The sequence below is a fragment of the Bactrocera oleae genome, chromosome 4 (genome assembly GCF_042242935.1).
Source record: "Bactrocera oleae isolate idBacOlea1 chromosome 4, idBacOlea1, whole genome shotgun sequence".
NCBI lineage: Eukaryota > Metazoa > Arthropoda > Insecta > Diptera > Tephritidae > Bactrocera > Bactrocera oleae.
Genome location: NC_091538.1, coordinates 5,530,405 through 5,552,969, shown reverse-complemented (window position 1 = coordinate 5,552,969; position 22,565 = coordinate 5,530,405). Strand labels below are relative to the sequence as shown.

Sequence of the window (22,565 nt, the reverse complement as noted above, 5' to 3'; positions counted from 1 at the left end):
TAAATATTATAACTATTTTATGCCTATATTATACCTCCAATAATGTCGCATATTAATCACAATATTTTAGTAATTTTGCAATTTTTTGGAATAGCTCTTAAGAACCAACCTCTATTTTTATTCGCATAAAAATATTATTTCGCAAGCAATAAAAAATTATTTTTGCGCGCCATCAATGGCATTTCGAAAAGTTTTCAACAATTTCATTTGAATTTTAGGGAATTATTAAGCAATTTAAATGCTGTAATTTGTTTGCATAAGCAATGACTTACATGCTTGCGTTAAGAGCACGCCTAACTCAATAAAAGTTTGAGCAAGTGTGAATAGAATTATAAGCGTTTTTCAAATAAACTCACATACTTGCGCCACGGTAAAAACGTTTACATACAAACATACATATGTTGTATGTATGTAAGCAAGTAATGAAGCATTAAAATTTTGAAATTTGTTTTCGTTTTCACAAAATTTCAAGCAGCCAATGTAATTCTCGGGCCGCTGTTTGTTTGTTTTTCCGGTTAGAGCATTCTTCGACTTATTTAAATAAACAAATACAAAATACATTAATATAATATTTGGTGGTTCATGCAGCACGAGTTGTTTGTTGTGCCTGTAATTAAACCTACTGAGTAATTGTTTTCCGAGTATTTTCGGTATTTAATTGCGTATGCTTTGATTACTCAAGTGCAATCAACTGACTTCCTGCTGCTTAACTCAAACTTGAGTGGCTCATGGTAAGAGGAAATCAATATAAACAAGCGTTACTCTTATTAATGAATTATTTAGATACATGTATTATGTAAATTCCTGTTGTCTGCAAATGTATGTGGATTCACAAATTAACGCCACATGTGGTGGATTTCACAAATCAAGATAATGACTCCAATCGCAGAAATAATGTCTCAATCACAGAAATAATGTCTCAATCACAAAAGTAATATAATAATCGTAAAAATGTCTACACTGTGATTGGCATGCTTAAACTCGTTTGAAAAGCCAAAAAATAAAGTGAGAAAGCCTCACGTCATAACAAATTCAATCAAACACATTATGTCTTTGAAGATACGGAGGCGTCGGTAAACGGTGCAGTAGAGCCTTCAACAGATTATTATTCTTAAAGAAAACTTCTCTCTGCCACAAGCGATCTGAAGTCTCACCATAATTTTCAAATGATTGGTTATTGTTTAAGTCTTTTAAAATAACTATCAATCATTTTTCAGCTGAAATTTTGGTTGTTTATGACACAATGATTTATATACATAAGTACATAAGTTCTACAGAAAATTACGCCATCTCCATAGTATTGAAACTGATAGCTGATAAGTTAAATATATAAGTAAGTACATATAAGTATGTATGACTATTTTCTACCAGAATCATGATATATAACAATATTAGTTAGTCTTACTTGACGTACCACACTTTGAGCCATAAACTCGAGTTTATTAATCAGTTTAGCATTAAGCACTACTCTTAAATACAGAGTTTAGTTTTTTTTACAGAACTTACATTTTAGAAATTCACCGTTGTATATAGTATAAAAAATTTCAAATTAAACTCAGAGTTTATCAAACAACTCAAGAAAAATACTTGAGAGTTAGTGGAAGTTTAAGGGTACTGTTGAGCCCTAGGCGTCAGTGTAGTGATAAAAAAAGCCGATGAATTTAAAGATAGGTCGAAAAAGTATTATTTTGCTTTCAGCCACAAAGTCGGGTTTATTAATCAGTTAAGCATTACAAACACTGAGTTTGTCATAGAAAACTTTTCGTTGACCTTTTAAAATTTGACTCTTGTATACTTATATAAAAAATTTTAAGTTAAACTCGGAGCTTCTTAAATACCCCCAAGTGAATACATAAGAGTTTGTGGTGGTTTGTTGTTGGGTCCTACGCGTCAATATGTCAAAATATAAATGATTTTTTTAATAGAGTGAAGCAGATGTTAAAAAAACTTTTCTCTATTTCATGTGATAGGAAGTGGAATCGAATTAATTGTCATTTTTGGAACGAACATTTATACATAACTGGTTCACCCTAGTATACAAAGTGACAACGCAATAATTTTTTTTTCTGACTACCGATAATAATTGATTGCTACAAGCATAATAAACCCGTAATCGTAGAAATTTATTGCTATCTTTATGATCCAGAAATATATATGCGAGCTGACAGCACACCATATATATCACTCAAGAAGGGGTAAAGTGTCAAATACAGCTGTCAAATGTATGAATAATTACTGTTAATTTCGCATTTCATAAGCAACAGTGTAGCCGATTGTAGTTAATTAAATGCGCACAACAAAACGCGTTTATTTTTACTTGAAAGTAGATAAATGAACCTTTAAGGTTAAAGCATCTAGAACCACAGTCTTTTTTGGATATTTGTCTTAGAAGTGCTATGTGAAGTGGCAGAAGAAATCACAGTTTAATCTTGTGTCTAATATACACTAATTTACAAAACTTTTTTGAAGAAGTCATTAAAAAGGTCCAATATGACTTAGCCTAATTTGGAAATACTATCATGTCCATTATGCGAACAAAAGCTGTCCGTGTGGAAAAAGTAATGAAAATCATAAAAAACATTTCTAAAGCAATGAAGCAACCAAAGATCTACATATTTAGTGAATACATACATACGATACGAAAAATCGGTCACCGGGCATTAACCAACAAAGCTTCGAAAAAACACAACTAGAAATATAAGAACGAACATGTTGAAGCAAAAGGACATTAATTAGGGCCAATTATGCGAAGTGGTCATGGAAATCGGAAGTAACAGCCACTTGAAATTACAGTGCACTACAAAAGACGAGGCAAATTAAACAGCTGGCAGCATTTGGTGCAAAAAACTGAAGGCAAACGGAGAAACAAAAGAAATCAATAGCAAAACAAAAAATCAAAAAAAATCGAAGAAAAATAGAAACAAAACGACATGCAAATAAAAATAAACGAAAACTCGTAAGCCGTCTCAAGTGATCAAAAAAGTGTTGAAGTGTGAAAAAGAGTCTCTTCTGACAGTTGAGTTTTAGTAAAAACTCAGAACGACATAAGCAAAAACAACATAAGCGTCTAACGAATAGCTCGAAAAGAATAATTACACACAGAACATCTTGCGTCCATAATAAACAAGTACCAAAGTGCCTAAAGATAACAACAGCAAAAACAACAAAAACAATACGAGCAGCATAAAATTTGTAGAGCCAGCAATGGCAAACAGTTGCTGGCCAAGTGGTAGCTGGCACGCCAAGGCGAATATTGCTTTGAAATTATATTTTTTGTTTTTTATTATTTTGCTGCTTTATTTAATTTGCTTTAACAGTATTTTTTCGTATTTTTTATTTTCATTTCTTTAAGCTGTCCAGCGGCTATGAGTTTTGGGGTGTGCTGCTTGATTATTGTAATGAAATGGAAATTACGAAATATACTATATTATTACATAAGCGAATGACGACTTTTGATAATTTTTATTCTTGCACATTTCCATTCATACTTTACATTATAATTTTATTTTGTTTTTACTAAGCGGCCATTTTTGGGGAAATTTGCATAATTCTTTGTGGAAAATTGTAAAAATCAAGAGAGGAAGTGGAAAATTCGAACAAAATGACTTACAGATTTTAAGAGGTTTAAGTAGTGGGATTTGTTTGCGATGTCTGCAAAAACAAAAATTTTAAATTTAAGGCATTAAAATGTAAGGTTCCGAAGCTCTTTGTAGGCAATATTATGTAGCAATTTCAACAGGTTTTTAGTATGGATCGACTTTGTTATTTTATGAGAGAAACATTTTTAGTAGTAGCTGCTACATTCCAACCAGGCGAGGCAACTCAAAGAACCGTTATATATTAGAAGAAATTGTGATCTTCATACGGATCCACCAAATTTAACTGAATTTAGCCGAGTGGCTTGAATGATATAGATATTTTTCTCAAAGTGGGCGTGGCCAAGCCCTTTACATTATTCTTCTGCTTTATATCCTCTTTCCCTAAAAGCTGTAGTTTTATTTGATTGAAATTGTAAATTTTTGTGTAGATTTGAGAAATACTGTTATATGAGCGGTGGGCGTGGTTGAGTTCGGATCTATTATTTTGGTTGCAGCCGAAATTTCATAATGCTGTGCAAGTTTTTACTATATTTTAAGTCTTAAATATATTTTTAATAACGCTTGTAATAATTTGTTATTTGTTAAAACAGTTGGCAACCCTAATTTTAAATATTTACCATTAAACCATTTATTATTTTTTATTTTTGTATTGCCGCATATAACCTAAAGTTTTTATTGAACATAATAGTTTTTGAAATATGCTTTTAATATATATTTTTTGTTAAATCAGTTGGCAACTCTAATACAAAATAATAAATTTATTATTGAAAACATGTTCAGTATTTCAAAATATGTTTAACTTAAAGTCTTTGCTCAACAGAATAAATTTTAAAATAGTATGTTAATTTTTTTTGTTAAAACACTTGGCAACCCTAATCTTAAATATTTGACATTAAAAACCAAATTTTAATATTACCACACATAAACTAAAATTTTATTCAACAAAAAGATTTTGAAATATTATTAAAAATTTTTTTTGTTAAAACAATTGGCAACCCTAATTCTTAATTATTTTTTATTATTTTTATTATTAAAAACATTTTTAATACTAACACAGATAAACTAAAGTATTACTCAACAGAATAGAACTTGAAAAATTATTTTATTATTTTTTTGTTAAAATAATTGGCAACTCTAATCTTAAAAATTATATTAACATTAAAAACACATCTAGCATTAACACACATAAAATTAAGCTTTATTCGGCAACAAAAATTTTGAAATATTATTTTACTATATTTTTTGCAAAAACAGTTGGCAACTCTAATCAATTAAACATTACGAAAACCTCTTGTAGCTAGATATTTGTAACAAAAATATTACAACGCTCATTGTGCACTTCAAAAGCACTACCAATATGTGGCCACACTGGCGTACATAAATCAAATAAACACATACTTATACATATGTATTTGTGTAAATATATGTGCACACAAACGTCGAGTGGCAGTTGCAATCAAATACATATTGACGCTTACAAATTGATGACACTTTAATTATGTCGGTGACGCTGAGCTTCTGTTGCTGCCACTGCTGCTGCCGTTCATGCTTAGTGGAGTAGTCCACTGGGCGTTGCCATGCGGCGATAATGATGTTGCCGCAACATCCGTTATGCAGCCAGTCAGTCAGTCAAGCAGTTCGATAGACAGCGGCAGGCAGGCAATCAGTTTTGTGATATCAAATGAGTACATATATATGTATGCACATAATTGTTGTTTTTGTATTTATAACGGTTATGTCTCTCATGGGTGTAAATTATGTGGAGATATCACAACGGTTACAATTGCCAGTGCAATAACAATGTAGCAACCAAATAAACACTCCAGTCTCGCAGCTTTAATGTATGCTGAAGTTCAATACACACACACACACGCATACATATATATTATATATGCGCATATCAGCATTTATAAACAAATCGCTCGCTGATGACATGTGAAGTGGTGAAGTGCCGACAGTGGAAATATTGCCGTTTGGTGTGAATTTTTCAACTCTCGCAATTTATACTCTGTTTGCTTCTTCAGCCGTCGTCAGTCTGCCAGTTTATCTATTGTATGTCTGCATGTGTATGCGTGTGTCTGCAGACATACAAGTCGCCGTAAGAGATGACATTGCGCGTCATTTTTCACTCTAAAACTCTTGTAATTGCAGTTTAATTGAATTGTGTGCCACAAATGCACACACACGCACACACATATATGTATGTATATAAAAAAACATGCACATACATATGCACATTAATATGTATTTATTGCGTGTTGCAGTGAACTTTCATTGTGTTTCGGTGTGTGGCGGCACGCAGCTTGTGGTTGCAATGATATCGCCACTTTATGACAACTACAACAACTGCCATTTACATTTATCATATTTTCACTTAATTACAGTAAGTGTGTTGTTGTAATACAGCTGTTGTTTCTAATAAAAAAAGTTAATTGCTGGTGAGAAACCATTGGTGTTGGCCGCTGTTGTGCTGTCGCTGTTGCTGTCACTGTTCGCTCTTCTGTTTATTTATTATTGACAATAATTGCAATTTAGCATTAGCTATGGAAGAGTGACTGAGCGCAAGAAGTAGTCCTTGCATGCGAGTATTTTAATTAGTTGCTATTTTTGGAATGCTCTTTAATTGTTGTGAGGAGACTGAACTGAGACTGGCTTCAACTTGAAGCTTTTTAGAAAGGGAACTTTTTCTTGGGAGTTTTTACACTTACTGTAAAGTGTACATACATAAGTACATATATAAACACAAATATATGTACATGTATTTTTTTTTGTTTTTTTGTATAATAATAAAAAAGTAAGTACATACGTATGTACATATGTACTTTATAAACATTATGTTTCTTTGGTTTTAAAGTGTTTATAAAATTTTATTTTGTTTTTTCACCCAAAATGTGCGCCTTAATCTATTCACACGTATTTCCACAATACACTTTTATCATAATATTTACATAACACTTGTTTTACAACTAAATAAATTCAGCACACAAAATGAACAAAAAAGCACCAAGCACACAATTGACGCAATTTTATTTATTTATTTTTTATTTTTTATTAAAAACAAAAAACAAAGAGTGATTACAAGCATTACACATGTATTTATCTGTGGATAAACGAGAGCAATCTCTGTGACATTGTTTATATAATAAGTGTAATTATTATAGTTTACTGTTGTTATTTGTGTCGCTAACGACGATGTATAATCAGCGGTAAGTGTTGCCAACACATATTTATTAGCAAACACGTGCGTTCTAATTTTTAAACTAAGTCAGATTTATTTCTATGATAAAAGTAGCTGAAATAGTTGTAAAAAATATATATTTATTTTATAAAAAAATAGCACACGTGTTACTTTTTTATAACCTGTGCAAGTTTTGAGTTTAGCTACGTAGTTTCTAACAGCCAGAGGGAAACGTCGGAGACCCACGTTTGTCCGTGTGTTCATTCGGCTGTATAAACTGCAACTAGTCCGTCAGTTTTTGGAGATATTGAATTGAAATTTTGTACAGAGTTTTTTCTACCCAAAAAACTGCTTATTTGTCGGAATCACCGATATACGACTACTATAGCGTATAGCTGTCATACAAAATGAAGTATCAAAAATAAGTGTTTGTATGAAAAACTTTTTTACTTGACAAGATATCTTCATGAAATTCGACACAGATTATTTTCTAAGGCAACGCTATAATCTCCAATCAAATAGTTCAAATCGGACCACTATATCATATAATTGCTATACTAACTGACCCATAAAAGTCAAGTGCTTGTAAGGAAAACTTGTTTATTTGAGAATATATCTACAAGAAATTTGCTATGGATTATTGCTTAAAGTAACGCTACAATATGTGAAAAAATTTTCATGATCGGTCTACTATGCCATATAAACTAACCGATCAAAGTCAAGTTCTTTTTTGTATTTGTGAAGGGTATTAAAGCTTTGGTGCAGCCTTTCTTTGTAGTTTTTATTATTATTTAACAGCTGTGCATCATTGTTGAAGTTTGAAAACTCGCCAGATCAGATAGGTTATACGCACTTAGTGCACTTTCAATATAAAGCACTCACAAATGCAGTTGTGTGCGTGAGAAATTACACTACCGCATTGTTGGCGAGCTTTTTTTTTATAAAAATTAACAAGATAAAGTAATTATGAAATGAAAATTATTATGGCACGCACTGAATAGCGCGGAGTCCAGCGAAAAACAAGCTCAAGCATTACATACCATACTGTACTTACATAGTATACCATACATACTTGTATATTTATTGGTCAACACAAACACATACATATAACATAAAAATTGCAGCTAATTCACTGAATAAAATAACATTAAATAACGCATATCCGCTGACGATAATTGCTTTCGACAAACGCATTTTTTGCAGTCACCAACAATGACTATAAATGCCTAAATGCTTTCACTAAGTCTCCTAACACTTTGCGGCTTATATGTGTGTATGCATGCGTGGGTACACACTTAAGTAGATGAGCATTGTAGACTGCGCGTGTGTGTGTTAATTCATGCATAGCAAGCGCCCGGAAATTGCGGTTACCTGCTGTGCAGACCGATCGGTGCAAAGGTCCACACACGATTTTGAGCACTTACTCTACTAGCTACGTATGTATGCATGCATGTATGGCATGTTAGCTGTCGGGGCTTGTGGCTGCAGCGGTGGCAGATTGAACATGCGCCAAACACAAAGCGCGTTAATGTCAACTGAAATATCATTCAAGCGTAAATTGCGATAGCTGCAATAAACGCAACAAAGATAACTTTGTAACCACTCTGAACATAAGGGTGCTACTTAAAAATTCCCATTTAACGGTTTTTGTTAAATGCCACTGCCTAAGTTGAAGCTATCAACTTTAAGTTTCGATGACGATTATTTTATTACAAAATTTAGAAATAACTTAATAACCACCCTAATGCAACTGTATAAGTTCATTTTAGTTAATATAACCTAGATAAACTTAATCTTGTACACACAAACTTACATACAAATGCTTATGTTTGTATGTAAAGCATTAGGCTACACAAAATTTTTTGTTTAGCTGAGCTAAGCTTAAGTTACCCAGCAAAGCAAAAGTACAATGATGTTGCTCTTATGTTGCACTAGACCCTACAAAAAAGGAAACTCGTAAACTTAAATTTGAAATTCTCATATACCATTTGAAATAAGAAGACACATGGCTACCTATAGAGTACTATTTTTTTCATTTGTACTTCTCTGCTATGTACTATCCAATTAAGTCGATATTCCTACTCTCTTTTTCACTACCACTCTCCAAAAAAGTCGATTTTTCTACTCTCTCGTTCCTTCCTACGCCTCCACTACTTCTCAATATAGTCGATATTCGTACTCTCTTTTTCACTTCCACTCTCCAATATAGTCGATATTGCTACTCTTTCTTCTCCTACTACTATAGTCGATATTCCTACTCACCTACTTATTAGTACCTATAAGTATCCATTTTACTTTTTTTAGTTTCGATATTTTTCTATTGATACCTAAATTTCATCGGATGATAACTATGAGAAATTGTCCGAGAATTAAGAAGAAGACTCCTCAAAAAAATTTAGTGAAATAAAGTTCTATTTTGAGAACAAACACGGCAGTACAGCTATATTGAGCTCAGAGAGTTGAACGGATAAGAGAGAGACAGAGAGATTCGAGTGTAAGAAAGTGAATTTTGTTGGCTTTCGTATTTCTTCGTGAAATGTTGTCAAATCAACTGGTCTGTAGAGAAAACGCTTCGCGAACCTGAAGAATGTTAGATTAGTTCCCATCACTTCAAAGATATTCCATTCTTACAACTCAACCAAAAATTATGAGAACAGAACTTCACCAAATTAAACGGGACCTTTACCCAATCGTAAAATAACGGTTTAATGAGTATATTTTTAGGATAGTTCGAGGTATTATGCTCTCTGTACCCATATAAAATCACTTGATAGTGTCTCATTATAGTTCAGCCTAAACTTTGGACCAAAACTAGTCGAATTATGAATTGATATAACAAAAGTACATTCTGTAGCGGGGGTTATTTGGCCTGAACACAGCTTTTTACTGGTGACTTTGCCAGAATAAAGATAGCAGTTGATGCCTTGAGTAGCTACTAAGAAAGATACATGATGCTTTCCACTCTCTAAGGTTGCTTTGGTGGATCAAATTCAATGAGAGTTATAAATAAATTTTCAACCTTGAGTTTGCTTCAACTGCCATGCCACAACGAAGCCGAACTCAGCTCTGCGAGTGATTAATTATTTACAGAATTGCTAAACAAACATATACACCATATGCCTTAAGTACAAAGCTAAAATTGAAGTAAGTCAAGCGTTAGCATATTGTTGCATATTAAATGCGGTAATATATCATGCATGCGCTAACGCCCACTTAGCGGCAGGCGTTTGATACAAATTGTATATAACAGCAGGATACAGCTTTTTATACCGTTATACCTGTCTGCATAGATTTCTTACGGCCGCTTTGGATACATAAAAGTCAGCAGCTAGCAGCTTGACAGTAGCTGACAGTCATGAATGACAGCTGTGACAGTATGCTTAAAAGCAATTGACAACTTTGTGATAATGACCAAATAATATATGAAGCAAGGCAAATTTTCGTTAATAAAATATTTATATAGAGGTAAGCATGTCGTATATATATATATATATACATATATAGATTATATTCATTAATCACCGCACGTGAAGAGTGAAATTCGAAAATAACACACACGCACACACCCACAAGCCCACAAGCCACATGGCGAAACAATAAAACCACTTTCAAGTCAGCAACAAATAATTGCAACAAACAAGTGTATGCATATTATATGCAAGGTAATGTGATTTTTTTTTGCTGTTGTAAATTTCAAATAGGCAACGTGCAGTTGGCACGTGTTTTTGACATTTGAGCGATTTACAGGCTAATGATTGACAATTGCCTACCTAATTACACATATATATTTGTATATATATACACATAAACATATCTACAAACACTGCAATATGTAAACAAAAACAACACATTAGAATTCGCTAAATATTTAAACAGTTGCATGAGTTCATTGCGTTGTCAATTGCGGTACATTCATTTATATTTTATATGTGGATATTTGCCTTGGAGGGTGCGCATGTCGTATGAGTAACTAAAAATAAGCGCAGCACAAACAATTTTGTGTGTGTACGTGTGGAATAGACAGCAAATGTCTATAATGTGCAATGAGTAAGGAAACAAAATAGAAATGCTGATAATGACGTAGGCAAGAAAGTGGTTTCATGCCCTCGTTCCCATTAGCTGCAGGTGTATTCCTAAACATACAATTGCATATACATATACATATGTGTGCATGTATGTAACAGCTCTTATTTGTTATTTTTAACCGTAATTCCACGTTAAATAGCACACATTTTTAAGCGCCTACAATTATTTACACTCGCTGCTATATTTATAGAGCGTTTTAGCTACTCTTACAATTTAAGTACATACAAATGCGCAAGCAGTTTATATGCAACTGAGCTCTACTTTTTTCTAAAAATAATAGTCGCTGCAATTGGCACAATAGGAACGCAAAAATGCATAACATATAAAGAAATTGCTTTTTTTATGCTTATAATATACTACATACATATGTATGTATGTATACATATGCGCATTTTGTAAAGCTTAAATAGCGAAATTAGTACAACAATCTCTCTTTTACACAAAAGTTATTTTTTTTCGAAGCAAACAAATTATTAAAATTTATTCGAAATAAATTTCAAAAATATTTTTTTATGAAAAATTATTTGATTAACTGTTTTTCGAAATAGATACAAAACAAAACAATAATTATATTTAAAATATAAAAAAATATTAATATTTGCTCAAAATTGATTGCAAGCATTTTTTATTAAAACTTCTTTGAAACAAAATTTTATTAAAAAAATTACATTTTAAAATTTTTCCTAAGAAAACACTTATTCAAAATATAATAATTATTCGAAAAAATATAAACAAATTAATAAAAAAGATTCGAAATAAATTTCAAAAATATTTTTAATAAAAAATTATTTCAAAAATTTTTTTTTCCAAATAAATCAGAAAAAATTTTTTTTGTTTTAAATTTTAAAAAATAAGTAATATTTAGTAGAAACAAATCGCTATCATTTTTTTTTAAACATCTTAAAACAAATGCTTTTATAAAAAAAATTAAGAATAAAAAATCTCAAACAAAAGTTTTCTTTTGAAAACATTCATATATAATAAACAAATATAATAACTAGTCGAAAAAATTAAAAACAAATTTTTAAACATTTTTCGAAACAAATTTCAAAAACTCTTTCCACCAAATAGAATTTGAAAAATGTTTTAATTAATATTAAAAAAATTATTAAAAATATTCGAAATGAATTTCAAAAACATTTTTCATGGAAATTATAGATTAATTATCATTTTATAGATAAAAGTTTAAAAAATGTTAATATGTTAAATCAAAAAATATTTGAAAACATGTTAAAAGAATTTTTTATTAAAAAAAGGCTCAATTTATTTAAAATTTATAGAAAAAAAAAAATTTTATTCATAAATTAAGAAAGAAAAGGAAAATTATTTAAAATAAATTTCAAAAATATTTAAGTTTTGTTTATTAAAAAATGTTCAAAATAAATTTAAAAACATTTAATCTATTTAAAATTTATTACAAAAAAATATTATAAAAAAATATTAATTAAAAATTATTTGGAATAAATTTTAGAACATTTATCTCATTAGCATAAATTAAAAAAAAAATTACTACAAATTATTATAAATAAATTTCATAAACATTTTCTCCATATAAATTATTTGAAAAATTAAAAAATATATATATTTTGTTCAATTCAATTGGAAATCCAACAAAAAAATTTCTAAAAATTAAGAAAAATAAATTCGAAAACTTACCTCGAACTATGTAAGTTTCCAATAACGTAGTGGCGAAGTGAAAAATTAGCACCTGAAAAGAGAGCAAATAAAAGCTTTTACAACAAAGTTTAAACAGTTTGTCTCTGCCAATAAAAGACTCTAATAAATGTATGTATATATAGCAAGTAACAGCCTTACACACTTAATTAGTGCAATTAATTATGCCTAAAACAAGTGCCTCTAATGATTCTTTATGTGAAAATTACTTTATCCCTCACAAAGTTTACGCGCTCACATTTGGCTTTTGTAATTAACAGAAGTTTGTGAGGTTTAGCGTGTGCAAGCTAATTACTAAGAAAAAAATTTAAAAACTATGTAAAGATAATATATAACTATAATATGATTTAAAAAAAGTTTAATTAAAAAAATTAAAAAAAATTTTGATAGAAATAAATAATATAACAAGAAATAATAAAAATATAAGCATAACATATCTGAAATAATTGTAATTATTTTTAATTACTCAGCAACGCAATCGTGGCCTTAAACTTCAATTTTATTGCATATCTTTTCAGCATAAATATACTTCTTTTTTTTCTTGCTAAATATATATTTTAATGTAATTTTAATTTTGTTAATTTTGCTAAGATTTTTACAGTGAACACTTGAGATTTTTAAACAACAAGCAATTATATACTTTATATACTGTAATAAAGCGCGACGTTGCTCAAGTAATCATTAAACGCGCAGGTTGAGCAGCTTGCAAAATACATTTAAATATTTTAGTATTTGCATGCTCTTTTATTTACTTAAAATATATTTTCTTAATTCTGCTTTGTTGCCTCAAGCGCTGGTTTGGTAAGCTGCACGGTTAATAATTGTACGCTTGCCCCTCAATTAGCTTAGGGCTATAATTTAGCCAGTAATTATTTCAGAAAATTAAGAAGGTCAGCTACAGCATTCAGTTTTTAAAACGCGATGTGGTAACACTGTGTAGCAAAAAATATTTAAATATTGGGTAAAAAGTGAGAGTAAATGAAACTGACTCAAAGCACACTAAAATTTATAAAAGAAAAACTGAAATAATATTTTCACGCAATTTTGAGAGCAACGCTGGTAATTGTAGTAATACAAAACCGCTTTCGAAGTTTTACTCTTTAGTAAGTATTTTCATTGAGTTTATTTTCTCTTTTTTCAAAATATAACAATCAAGAATTTGAGTGACATAAGAACTTATTAAATTTAAGTTTAGTTTAGTAGCCCATAAGCCAAATATCTTTATAAAACTTAAGTTTTGAATTGTGTCTCAATATAAAAAAGAAATTACTTCAAGTGAGTGAGTGGTTCTTTGCACATCAATAATCGTGTAGTACGAATTTTCTAAGTAGAGTATGTGCAAACTTTTTTAATCGACGTTATTTACTAAATTTGCTTAAAAACTCAAATTTAAAATTGAACCAAATTTTGCTATCAATATATCTTCTCTCTTTTATTCGCACGCGTTTATCGCCGCAGAAACTGAGTGTGCGCTCAACTTCACTTTTTATGCATGAAGTTCTGTACCACTCAATTTTTTGTTGTATTGAGTTCGCTGAAAGATTGCTATACTATATTTATTTTTATTATAATTGGTGCTATTACAATAGTTCTACAAATATTAAACAGCAACATTCTTTCGACAAAGTGTTGTCACTAATAAGCCAATTATAATGAGAAAGCAAATAATTTTTAAGTATTATATTTCACTCAACACTTTGAGTAGTAAAATGAAGAGTGATAGTTGTGGCTTAATTTGCATTTGTCAAAAACTTTTTTCACTCTCTTTCGATTAAAAAACTTAAAAAACGTTTAATAATTTTTGATATGAATAAAAATATTTCTTAAAATCGCAAACATATTGATGTTAGAAAATATGTTTATTAATTTTTGAATTAAAATCATTTTCTTTATTTTCTTAGTTTTTATATCCATATTGAAACCGATTACTCGTGCTATGCAAACAAATCAAGTGAAAATGACATAAATTCTGCAAACGCCTGAAATTATCGCCAACTCATTTCATTAATGAATTTTCTTCTGCTTCGGCTTTCAGCTTATACATACATAGTTTTCTCCGAAATAATTCGCATTCATTTGTCGCATTTTAATTATTATTTTTGCAAATTAAAACACTCAATTAAAATCATCAATCATTTTGCTTTGAGTAATTAATTAATGTATGATCATTTGAGCACAATATTTAAATAAAATGAATTTAAATAATTAAGTGCTCATTATGTTTGGCCTTTCATCTCTATTTTTGCTCTGTTCTGCCAATGAGGCGGCGCAGTAAAAATTATTAATCGCTTTTATCTCCCATAAATGGCCAGTTTTGCTCGTAAATTTTTAATAACAACGATTTATTGTTTATTGCTTCTCCACATATATATATTTTGAATAAATAACAAACTATCTGTTAATATACATATATACACTTATTGTTATATGTCATGTGCACAAGATCGGTCATGCTTATAAATTTTTATATTGCTTAACCCATTTGACAATTAAACAATAAAGCATGTTTATAAGTTATTTTATTGATAAGCTACTACTGCTGTAAATGATTTATTGTTAATATAACGGAATTTTTTAAAGCAGACTTTCAGCAGCAAATTACATAATAAATCAAATAATGTGAATGCGGCCATTGACATTGATTACTCTGTTAATTATAAGTTTTTGATTAATTTATATACTTTTGATTTGCACCCTCAGCTTTCACTATGTTCTTAGCCTTAAGCTAATTTTGCATTTTTATTTTAATATGGAATAGTGATATTTTAGAACCAGTTTATACATATTTTGTATCTACGCCGTCTAAATTTCATCATAGATCTTTTCGGATATATGTACCTAAATCTTTAACTAAGTCACCGACTTATTGAGAGTATTTGGTTAGCTCTTAAAAGAATATATACAAAAATATGTATATAAGTTTTAAATAAAAATATTTTTGGCACAATTTTTAACAACCGAATTATAAAAATATTTGATGCTGGTATTTGCTTCTCAAAAGAAATTATTAAAAAAAAATCATGTATTAGGACAAAATATTTTCTGATACAATTTTCTTTTACAACATTTCAAACACTCCAGTTCAAGCGCTTTTATAAAAACAAAAATTATAAAATATTTTATGGAAAATTTTATATTTTAGGACAACTTCAATTTTCTGGTATTTTTTTTTTTTGGGACAAAATATTTTTGAAACAATTTTTAGCATTTTTGCTTCATAATATCCAGTGTTGTTATTCCAAAATAATGAAGAATTTTTGAGACAATTAAAATTTTTTGGGATAATTTTAATTTTTTGGTACAATTTACCAAATTTGGGACAATTTGTTACAACATTTTTTCTGAATCTCAAATCTAACATCTACAATAAATTATTCAGCGTTATTAATAAATTCTACACTTTTGGGACAAATTAAAATTTTGAAACAAATTTATAACTATTTATCAAAATTTCATAAAAATTTAGGCAGCTAAATTTTCAATGCCATCTCAATTATAAAAATATTTGTCGCCGATTTTTGCTTTTTAAGGGAAAAATGCAAAAACACATACAAATGTTTTGAACTAAATGTATTCTGATATGACTTGTTTTTGATTATAAAAATATAGCGCATTTTTTTGGTGTATTTTTTTATAATTTGGGACAGTTTAAATTTTTTGGGACAAATTTATTTTGGAAATTTCAAGCATAAAAAATATTTTTGAATCAAGTGATCACATTTTTGAAAAAAAATTTAAAATTTTGGGACAAATTTAAAAAAAAGTCCTAAATAAGATAAGCAAATCTTAAGATTTTCACTTAAAATATTTATCTTTTTATTTTTTGTGACAATTTTAATATTTTGGAACAATTTTAAATTTTTGGAACATTTTTGTTTTTGAAATTTTAAGTTAAATATGCTTCAACGAAATAATCACGTTTTCTCCAGAAATTTTAGCACTCTTTGGAACAGATTTACATAAATTTACCAGGCTCTCTTTTACTATTTTAAGATTTTCACTTAACGTCTAAATAATTTTTTTTTCTTTTGCTCTTCTTACAAAGCTTAAAAGCGCATAAATAGCAAATACTTGCAAAGTTTTACCAGAACTAATGCGATTGAAATGTATTAAATGCAAAAATATGCACGAAAACAAGTCAAAGAAACGTTTTTCGGCGCCGCACACACACACACACATAACTACCCACATTACGCTTATCACTTTGCATGCTGAGTACAAGTATTTTAATGCATATGTAATGTGGGATAAGCAGACAAACTTATTGCGTAACTTTACGCTTTTTCACTTATAGGTATATGCGAACAGACACACACACACATGCATACCTATATGTATATATATGTATGCGTATGGTAAGAGCAAATACAAAACGTGAATATAATTTTTTATTGTTATTTATGAACACGGAAACGTTGTTAAATCGCTTGAGTAATAAGACAACTGAATAACATAGACACACATACATACATACATACAAAAATATTTGTGTATTCATTCTGTATATAAATATAAAAAATATATGTTTGTATGTACTTAAGTGCCTCATTCAGCTAGACATCAGTCTCAACTCATTAACTTAAGACATTACAAGGAAGTAAAGCTTTTTACAATAACAACAACAACACAAACTATTAGATTACACTTTTTTTTTTTGAAGATTTAATAAAAATTAAAGAAAAACAACGCCAACTTTTCAAAAAAAAAAACATTTTCTATTTGTCATTTGGCGTTGCCGTACTGCGCAAATCTACATAATGATTAGCAAACGCTGAATTAATCCAACAAATAAACGGCGCATGAATTAAGCAAATATTGTTCCGTAAGTTTGTAAAAAATAAAATAAACACAACAACAACAACAATAACAATGACTGAAAACCTGCTGCCGGTAGTATTTAATATTCAGCACAGCGAAATGCCGGATTAAAACGAGAAAGCTAGTAAAATTATATACAAACATATGTATGTACATATGCATATACACTCACAATAATAAAGAGAGCGCAAAGTGGCGTTGAAATTAACAGCATAATAGGTGTTGCTGAGTATCGAACGCTTAATTCTAAAATTTTGTATGCTAGAAGCCATATATATATACATAACTACATACATACATATGCGCTTGCCCACTTTATGCTAATCTAGAAATCACGTTGCACAATGCGTACGCAGACCTGATAAACGCCAAATCAATCAAGTTTCAACCTTGTTTGTTTGCGCAAAAAAACAAAAATAGAACTAAAAAAATACAAAAAACGTTAACTTCGGCTGCACCGAAAATATAATACCCTCTTCGAGTGCATTTTTTATGGCATAAAGAGTTGTAAAAAATTTTTATTTTGAATTTGATTGGTCAGTTTGTACGACAGCTATTTGCTATAGTGGTTCGGTCTAAACAATATATTGACTAGTTCGCTTGTATACTGATAGACGGATGGACAGATGGATGTGACTTAATCGACTCGACTCGTCACGCTGATCATGTATATATGTATAAATATGTATATCTCCGACGTTACCTTCGGCGTTACAAACTTCGTAGAAAACTTAATATACACCGTTCAGGGTATAAAAAAAGGGCTGAGAACTAAAACCCGTTGGTTTTCGTTGCGAAAATAGCATTGCAATTTGCAAATCAAATAGAAATAACCAATACTCTTCTAAGCGAATACCAAATATTGCAAAAAGCAATTAGCTGTAAAACGCCTATGCGCTGGTGAGCCCACATCGCCACCATTGTATACCTACATGTATATATAAGTATGTAGTAAGTGGCAATAATGCGCAACTAAGTTGATTTGGCGGTGGGCAGTTGCCAGTAGCCGCCGCAGCAACAGTGTCATATTATGTCACACAACAAACTGGATTTAATTGCTGACAGACCGAGCGACATGCTGAGCGCGGGCGGTGCATAAGTGTGTTTGTGTGTTGCATGCGAAATCAGTGGCCACAGTGGCCGGTGGCACGCAACCATATTCGCTGCGACACTTTCAACTGCCACTAATTGGATTCGTCCAACGTTTTGCTATGCTTTAATTTATTTTTACGACATCTGGCAATTTAACCAGAATAGAAAATCAATGTTGTGCGCTTTGGCATATCTTAACTGAAACAATATTTCGCATGATAGCAGTAAAATACTATGGCAGCTCTGTCGCGCATTTTTCTATATAATATCTTGTTGTTATTTAACATTTTCTTTTTTCTGGGTAAATATTGAGGAGGGTATATAATTACAACAATTTTAATTAATGCCGAGATACTTTGAAAACAGTTGTGATGCTTCAGAATATTGAAAAGCGCAAGAATGACAGTTTAATATGACAGCTAAAACGATTAAGGCAAAACATGCTTCAGTTAATGTCTGAGAAAGTTGCGAAAAAATTTGGAATATTGAACGACTGGAATGAAGGATAATTTGTATATCTGCTCTTCTTGATATTATCTAACAAATGTAGGCAGGTATCTAAAAAATTATTAGAGAAGCAGAAATAAAAATGTTTTTTTTGATTGGTTTTGATTTTTCCAAAATCGCATTTTCATATAATCAGTCAAAATTTTGCTAAAAATCACCCTGAAATGCAAAGTTAAAATATATACGCAAAGAATCATTTAAAAAATTTCATAAATATAAGAAAAATTTTAATATTTTTTGAAAAAATCTTAAAAGAAATTTTTGAAGAAACTTTCACCATTTCATTGTAAAATGTTCAAAATATATTGAAAAAATAAACTCAAAAATTTGCAAAATAGTATTTGAGAAAATATTTTGAAAAAATATTTTGAAAAAATTTTTATTAAAAAATCTAAATTTTTTGAAGAAATTATCCTAAAAAAATATATTTCAAATTTTTTGAAAAACAAAAGCATTTCATTTGTTTTCAAATATTTTGTGCAATATACCATATACATAAATATTGTGTATGTATGCATGTACATACCAATTTTTCAAAATTTCATTAAAAAATGTTCTAAATACTATTTTGAAAAAAAAAATTCTGCAAAATTTTCAAAACAATTCGATAAATATTTCTTAAAAATATTCCAAATATTTTGAAAAAATTTTCATTAAAAAAATTTCTAAATTTTTTGAAGAAAACTTCGAAATATTTTGAAGAAATTTGTAGAATTTTTGAAAAAATTTTTAAGTTTTTTATAATATTTTTAAAAAGAAAATATATTTGAAAATAATAATGAATAAAAGTTTATTGTTTTGCAAAAAAAACAAAATTTACTTTCTAAACACAAGCATTTTGTTTGTAATTTTTTTAATTAACTTTAATATGGCCTAAATAAATACCTTTTCAAATTGGCAAGAAAACTTCCCAAATAAAATAAAAATTATATGTATTAAACATTTAGACAAATTTTGATGACGTGACTATAATAATTTTTTTTTTAAATTTAATATTTATTCTTAAAATTTAAAATTTTTTTTCAAAATCTTAGATATTTTTCAAAGTTTTAGATTATTTTTCTAATTTTAATAACTTTTTCTAAAATTTTAGATTTTTTTTTTCAAATTGTTATAATTATTTTCCCCCAGTTTTCGATTATAAATATTTTTTTCAAAATTTTAAAATTTTTTTTCCCAAATTTTCAAATTTATAATTTATTAAAAATATTCTGACACAAAAATATGGATCCCACGCAGCTCCAGCAAATTAGCAAATTAAAAAAGGCATGCGGGTCACAACCCTTTATAGTTGTGCATATACGTTTCCACATAATTACCAACTAAGTAAACATTATTGATGATTAGTAAATAAATTCATCGAGTTAATGCCATAATACAAAGTGCTTTTGCCAACAAGATGTGCAAATGCAAATGCAAATAGTACAATTCATTTAAGTATCAAAGTTCATATTTTTTATAGTTTATTATCAGCGTGCTATAAATGCAAGCGCACACACATGCAGAGATTATATTATCATATACACATTTGCAAACATATGTACATGCAGCAAAGTGCGGCTATAAATAAATGAGCGGAATGATTGCGGTGGCAAACAAATGGTGGGCATTTTAATTTTATCAAAACACGATTATTGTATTTGCTTGAGTGCAAAGGCTCAGCGAAATGACTTATGCATGTACATACATATGTACGTATGAGTGTAGATTTTATTAAGCGCGATTGTTATTAATATGCTTTCCTGATTTACTTATTATTATTACAATTTTTGTTTTTTGCTTATGTGAATTTGTTTGCAAGTTTTTTAAGGCGAGTCATCGATGCGTGCATTTCGCACTGATTGTGCAGCAATTATGCAAAATAATGTTGGAAAATAATTGTGGCTTTTGCGGTTTGATAAATGATGGTTTAGTAAACATTTATTAAATTAGTGCTATTATTTAAAAATTTTTTTATTGGTTTTTTTTTGTGTTATTTGGCTTTTTGCCAACAGCTGGCGCTAAACGTTGTTGCAAATTGAATTAATTTGCGTTTTTTTGGTATGCAAAAGTTTAAAATGAGTTTAGCAAAAACACAAATTACATGAAAAGCTTAAGTAAAGCTTCATAATTAATTGAAAAGGACAACAGCGCAATGCAAATAAGTAAATAATAAAAATCAAAATAAATGAATAATGATTTAATTTATGTAACATGTATTTTTTATTGTCAGTGAAATGAAAAACAAGAAGAAAAACGTTAACAACGGCTGCACTGAAGCTACAATACCCCTACAGTTGCTTTTTTATAGCATAAAAGGATATAAAAAAATCTTTATATTGAATTTAGTCGATCAGTTATATGACGGCTGGTATAATGGTTCGATCTCAACTATTTAATCAGAGATTATAGCATTGCTTTGGTTAATTACATATGCCAAATTTCATAAAGATAACTCGTCAAATACAAAAGCTTTCCATATAAGTACTTGATTTTGATCAGTCAGTTTGTATAGCAGCTATATGCTATAGTGGTTCGATGTCGGCCATTCCAAACAATGAGAAATTGCTTGGGGAGAAAAGTATATGTGCGAAATTTCAGATCGATATCTCAAAAACTCGTGGAGTAGCGCGCATATAAACAGATATAAGTTAGGTAGTTTTCGGCAGAAATAATTTTTTTTCATAAACTGATGACACTTTAAATAAATTTTGACACACAAGAAAGTTATTTTAATGTTTGTTGCATTTTATAAATTTGGATTGAATTTTAAGAAACTTTCTACAACAAAAGCTGTTAGGAACTGCAAACTCAATTCTCAACTCAAGAAAGCTTAAAGCTCAGAATGCTGTTACAAACCCCATATTAAGCCTCAAAAGCGCAGTAGCAACCATATTTTAATAACTTGCATACAAAGTAGCTTTTCTAGCATTTTTTCACGCAATTTTTTTTTCAAGCAATTTTCACTAGTAATCAAAACTAGTAATCACTTTTCAAAAACATCAAAACTCTGCTCGTTAAATTATGCAATTTCACTTTCACTTTGTGCAAAATGCGTAAACAAACAGTTATTTTGTATTTACCCACGCTGGCAAAAAATAGTTTTGCTTCAAAATTTTAACGACTACTTTCGCAATTATGCACGAAAACTCTTTACAAACCATTTTATATTTTTGTTGCACTTATGTTTCCTCTACTACATAACGGCTCAGCCAATTTCGTGCAATTTACCGTTAAACCCACTTCCAAACAAGAAAATACAGTTTCACTTTCAACGCATCCCACGCGGCTTCATCAATAGCTGCCACACGCATAGCCACTATCCGATAGTCGCAACACCCACACAACCACAACAACAACACGAGCCACAGCAACAATAGTGATTGATTGCTTGGTGTGATTTTGAAGTAAAACACGTCGCAACGTTGGATATCTCATGGAATTATTATGCCATCACTCAACTTCAGCAGCAGATCGCAGCCGGTTAGTGAAGATAGCGGTAATAGTAACGCCAACACCAGCACTAACATCAACAGCCGGCAGCAACAACAGCTAGCAGCGCAAACTACCAAACCACGCTTTGCCGGCAAGTGGATCAAGTGTCCAACGTTGTGCCCAACTCGGCGATAGGT

At 29.8% G+C, this 22,565-nt stretch overlaps 1 protein-coding gene across 3 annotated transcripts in view; it reads right to left on the bottom strand.

Annotated features, from left to right (window-relative positions):
- The window catches only part of gol (goliath), a 92,045-nt gene that overhangs the window by 42,251 nt on the left and 27,229 nt on the right, over positions 1 to 22,565 (bottom strand). For all 3 annotated transcript variants that reach the window (XM_014246775.3, XM_070107632.1, XM_036374726.2), the window contains one exon: positions 12,520 to 12,571. The gene's annotated coding sequence lies outside the window, so the exon portion shown is untranslated. The remainder of the gene's footprint in view (positions 1 to 12,519; positions 12,572 to 22,565) is intronic.